Source organism: Varroa destructor, unplaced genomic scaffold (assembly GCF_002443255.2).
Source record: "Varroa destructor unplaced genomic scaffold, Vdes_3.0 BEIS01000004.1, whole genome shotgun sequence".
In the NCBI taxonomy this organism is placed as follows: domain Eukaryota; kingdom Metazoa; phylum Arthropoda; class Arachnida; order Mesostigmata; family Varroidae; genus Varroa; species Varroa destructor.
Window position 1 is genome coordinate 28,329,565 of NW_019211457.1, and position 5,853 is coordinate 28,335,417.

General features: G+C 38.6%; 1 long non-coding RNA gene across 5 annotated transcripts in view; it reads right to left on the reverse strand.

The window, feature by feature from the left end:
- Positions 1 to 2,337: 2,337 nt before the first annotated feature.
- Positions 2,338 to 5,853, reverse strand: part of LOC111250246 (uncharacterized) — a 7,803-nt gene continuing 4,287 nt past the window's right edge. For 2 of the 5 annotated variants that reach the window (XR_015326611.1, XR_015326613.1), the window contains 2 exons: positions 4,353 to 4,752; positions 2,338 to 4,216 (listed from right to left, as the gene is read on the reverse strand). This is a non-coding gene — a long non-coding RNA (uncharacterized LOC111250246). The remainder of the gene's footprint in view (positions 4,217 to 4,352; positions 4,753 to 5,853) is intronic. The other 3 variants (XR_015326614.1, XR_002673239.2, XR_015326612.1) reach the window with 3 other exon arrangements.

Here is a 5,853-nt window from a genome sequence, read left to right on the forward strand (position 1 = left end):
TATTTTTGGTCATTCTTCCAATTGTTAACTTGAATATCGAATATATGCGAAGATACTGACCAAGGACTTCACCTGAAGCATAGCTATAGCTCAGAACGATGGCAAACGTTTAAAAAGGTCGGCATTTTATCGGCTTGTTTGTGCGAATACAGAGAGAGCACTTCGAAATGTCTGTGTTGATTTTATTCAACGTGGTCTATAAGGCTTCCTCTGTATATGGTAAAAAGCTATGTATGAAAAAAAAAGTGTTTGCAGCTAAAGCGTGCATGTTTGACTGATTTCCGATTTCTGCAGTTAGCGACATGAAAACCATTGTTATTAGTACTACATTACTTTCATTTTTTTCTGTCACTTGAACTATTACGTTTCCAGGATATTAGGCAACATGGTACCTGATAGTGAGCTAAATTATGTGTAAAAAATTCTCGCTTTAGCAGTCGACCACCACAACACATAGTATTCAGTGGATCACGCCAGACGCGCTGAACGATTTGTCTATAAAAGAAGAATGTTCAGTAGATGTCTACATTCAGTAAGTTAGTAGACAAACATTTACTAATTTTCTATGGCCGATTCGGAGACTTTCGTATTTAAGTATAACTCATTACTGAATAGTAATTAACGGGGACCATATGCTTAAGGAGGAGAATGTCGTCATCATGACAACCTAGCAACCTACATAGGAAACGCTAAATGAACTGGATGGTCATTCACTAAGGCCGCAGCCTGCGATCCACAATCGGTAGGTAATGAATTGGATAGTGTCCTATCATTAATAGCACTGAGACAAAAGTAGTCACTAAATGTTTCTGCTTGCTCGACCGAATTTCTCTATAAAATATGTAAAATTTCCTGCATTGCTTCTCCTTTTACGTTCAACGCTCCGTCTAGGCAAAGTAACCAAAAGAGTATTAAGTAAAATCTGTTTTTTTTTCGCTTATAGAAACAGTGTTTCAAATAGAACCATTTTAGTTGCTATTTCTAAGAAAAATGATAGTAATACCTATTGGATACTTCATTGATAGTTAAATAACTCTGTAAACAAGTGTTGTACCACCGACCTCGTCTCAGGGCATCACCGTTTGCCTATTTAATTTTAGTGATTTTTTTTTTATCTATCCTGACTAGAAGTGTACCTATGTTTCAAGTTGTATGTCCATTAGACATTCTATTGTATGGCTGGCTCCCAGCAAGAAACTGTGTGTGTCTGTCTGCCTATATCCAGGTTCGAACCTAGACCACAACATGTCCTTACGATTAGCAGGCGAATACGTTCCCCGATTAGAAATGTCTCAGACGAGGTCAATCGCATCGTTACATTCAGATGAGATCGATGGTGGTCCATATATCGTTGCCGGAGACCACATTGAGATGGTTTTTAGAAACAAGCTTGCTGACTTCCAGAAATCTTTTTGTGTACGGGGAGGGATAGCAGTTTTATTTAAGCGAAGACTATTTTTTCAAATGTAGTTGACATCGTATACGCAGTCTACCATGTCGCTGGCGCTACGCTTCGTTTAAACTTACGAGATCTACTCTGTCTCGCAGGGGCAGAGGTCCTGTGTCCTCAGCTCATATGATCGGCAACTTTTCGTCTAATGTACATATGACTGTTGAAAGAATGCTTGCCTTAGTACGTATCAGCAACACGGGTAGGACAGCTCCTTTTATTAGCGTGTGTTGCAATTTCGATAAAAACAAATTGGCATATTCGTACGTATAAGAAAAGTTAATTCTCTTCGGGTAGACCCGTTAACCACAGAACGATACAAAGCGAACACGATCAGTATTTAGCTCGATTCTGTGTCAAGAGGTCAAGTTAATCGAGTTTCATAGCAAAGCTCACATGACGCATAGGTGCTTTCGCCTATGAAATATGGCTTATAAATAGACGAAGGCAGACCATGAAAAGCTGAAGCTGCTAATTGGTACAGAAACCATTACTTCTTGTCTATAATAACGTGTTATATGAAAGCGTATTCTCCAACGCTAGTCACACATGTGGATCTGTTAAAAATTGGTGAGCATTTTGAGTGCGACATTCCTTCGAATTAATTAACACTGTTCAGAGTAATTACATTAGTATGTTAAAGTCAATTTCGGGACACCTACAAGACTCGACTGGTATTTTTCGACGTTCGCAAGGTCCGATGGGTTCGAATCTGCATAGAAGACATAGCTTACATACAAGCGCGCACTTAATGTTTACATCGAACTAGTCAACAACAATAATAAAGGTGCAGGTCTATAAGTTAACTAAAGGTCATAAACACAAAAACAATTCATGCTTGCAAGTAATCAATATCATCGTCACCCATACAACGAAAATGCGTACAATGTGAGAAAAGCAATATTTATTAGAGTACATTGCAGTCGATGCGACCGATTTGAATGTTATACAGTTCTTCTGTTTCAGATAGATCTGCGCTGCAAGCGTCCTTTTTTCTAGCGTTGCATGGACGCATTGCATCAAGATATGCTTATAATATAGATAATAATAAATATTTTCATTTCATTTTACTATTGAACGTCAAATTTAAGCGAGTCGGATCATGGCAGGACGCACAGTTAGATACAAATCAATATTTTGTAATATACGTACTCCCGGAACCACCAGTAAGTGTATCAAGAGAATGGCTGCTAGTAAACATAAATTAAGTAATAAATGCATATATAATTAACCAATTTTGCACATGTTTAGAAAATTATTGAGTCTATCAAGAAAACCTGGATTTGTAAATATTCTACACTAGGATTTATGCGAAACGGGTCCGTTGTGTGTCAGCTTTAGTCGCGGTTTTGCATCGATTACCTGAGCTCTTAGAGATATATCTTGAGACGACCTAGGTGCTGTCGATTAAATGATTCCGCGTTTTGATTTGTACGAGTAGAGATCCTTCGAAAAAAAAGTCAGTCAATTAGAAACGAAGTAGGGCAAATTCGTGGCAAAAGAATTTGAACAAGAGGCATCATACGGACGCAAAGGTCGACATATCGGACAGTTTTAGAAATACTGCTGACACACAGCACGGTAATACATCTGCTCAAGCCGTCAAGCTTGAGCCGTCTGCAAAAACTGTTGGCTATTAGTATTTTCAACTGGTTTCCATAATACAGGTTCTACAAATGTGTTCACACTCGAATCAACAGTTGTACAAATAATATATCGTCTGCTTTCGAGGTATTTGTCTCGTTTTGATAAACAAGATAAGATATAATGATTAGGGATTTAATTTAGCTCGTTGAGTTTGATTGTAGCTTGTTGTATTGGCGCGAGGACTGGCCATCATAAACAGTCTGTTCACATTATTTTTTACTAATTATCGATAACTGCGTCTACTTACGGAGTTATTTAAATGAGTTAATAAAATTATACTATATGATCACCTTCTCTGAGGGGAGGTCCATGTAGGTTACTATTACTGTTTCTCCATTAGCCAACCGAGATATAAAATTGAATCAATTATTTTTACAAGATCCATTCGATTCTTTAGGCGTCTGCTTTTATTAAAATTCACACAGTACAAAATGGCGCGTAGTTGAATTATTTTTCTGAAAGCTGTCCGCAAAATAGACATGTAACCTGAGTGAGGTTCGTGAAGTTGTGAGGATGAACTTCAATAGAAAAACTCAGCTTCGCATAGATGCGCTGGAATTAGATTATGGAATGCGTTTAGTTCATGACTAGCGTAAATATTGAATTTGTAAATAGAAAAATGGCTACCATATCGACGATAACGATTACACACACGTACACGCATTGTCCGAATCGCGAACCTGCAAGATTTTCGTATTCCTTGTCTCAAAGATCATGCTTTGTAATAATGTTGAACATCCAATGTTTCAACATGGTATACCATTAATAATGTAAAAAATAGTCACTATTTTATTTCAAGAGGTTTCACGAGTCTGTGATTTACCAGAAGTTTGAAAAGTTACCTCATATAGAGATTAGTGCTTTTCACCAGCTGTTCGAGCTATTCAAGCTGCGATCTTGCCGAGATGGGGCGCGAACCTCCGATAGCCATAAATTTGAATTTTAGGCATTGTGCGGAAATACAGCTCTGACCATCTACCGTCTACGACATCATCTGTGAGACGCGTTCTTCCCGGGGTTGCCGTTTGTAAGGGGGCATGTGAGCTGAGCATGGCTGCGGCCCGACCCACGAGCGTTGCCAGAAAGAACAATACGATGGTTCGAGACATGTCGGTTGTCCTGAGAATGGGTGTGTAAACAAAATTTAAAGACTCATAATAGTAAACTTCTATATCACTCAATCAATATTATTGGACATATTGTTTGAGAATTATCTAATTGAGGTCGATTAAGCGACGCGTTCTAGTCAACTTACTTTTTCCAATGGATGTCTCCAGTACACAGCAGGACAGCACCGATACACTCAGGCACACTTCAAAACTTGCTACAACTGTACTATCAAATAAAGCCTCATCACTTGATTTTTCTAAAAGACAACAAGTTTCCCATTAGCTAACATTGAGCTATTTATAGGGTTTTTCCGAGTTCAGAGGACTTTCGTACAAGTTCCTCCTGCCAGTTTGGTACGATCTGGCCCAACTCTTCTATGCAATGTTTGCTGGATACCCAGAGCAACCTGGAAGTGATGGTTATAGTCGCTAAAATAACTGCCACAGCGGAACTGAAGCTAGGAGACGTCGCCGAATCGCTTTAAACTCCCCGAATCCCGGATGTCAGAACGGCGCAGCTGTGGGGCCAGGTCGGGCAGAGGGTAACTTAAGCCCATAAAATCAACACAAAACAGAGAAAGTGATTACTGTGCTTTCGTATATACTCGTTCGCCTACTATTGCCAGTTGAGCTTCTATGAACCATTTCAAATGCCAGATGGAAAGCACGGCGCATCTGATAATCGCGCGGGGATAGACCGGGGTCCGACAATACGTAACCAAATGCGAACACTGATGCCAGACTAAAATAATTTACCCATTTAAATGACGCATTGCAAGGAACTATGCCATCTATTCACAATGGTATTCTATTTCTGGGTGGTGACTTTTTGGACAGGAACTGAGGAGAAGCTAGCCAGTAGCAGCGTACGCCAACGGTAAGGCGATTGTAGATTATAAAAAAAATGGGGACAATTAAAAGCCAGTGCGGTTGACGTCACCTAAAAAGGTTTCCTCTGAAGTATAACTTTAATTTTAAACTTCGCACTGGCGACGCGGTCGGGTTACGGGGTGTTTAGTACGCGTTAGAATGAACAGCTAACAAAAGCGATGGACGTAGAATCATATTACAGAGCCGGAACCGCTACTGAGTTCCATATTCTATAAAAAGTATAGAATAGTCCCAATGAACACGTCCATGTTGTTATTGTTACTAATACTATTTTTACAATATTTGGATGTTGACATCACATTTTCTTTGAATATTTGTCAGAATCATTTTTTGGCTAGCTAGCATTTGAAATGATTGGAATTTGAAATTGTATACTAAGCACGACGTGGAGCAGAACTTCGAAATAAATAAAAACATGTGGGATCATTATTCATTTGATTCAACAATAAGATAGATAGCTTATAATTAGTGCAGCTCCTGTTTTGTACCGCTAACTGGGAAATAACTATGTTTATGTATGGTTTGCATCGATAGCTGTTACATAGACCGGTGAAGGTTCATATTAACTTTCTAACCGGATAACTGGCATATGCAACCCAAGTTACTACAAACCATTGAAATTATACGATATATCAATATTTCACAGTTTGCAAATGTGGAAGATATTTAAGAGGAATTTTATCGTTTTCAGCACTAGTGAAAATAGTTGAAATTAGTTAAACTAAGTATCCAATTTTTTCAAATCTAATATTATAT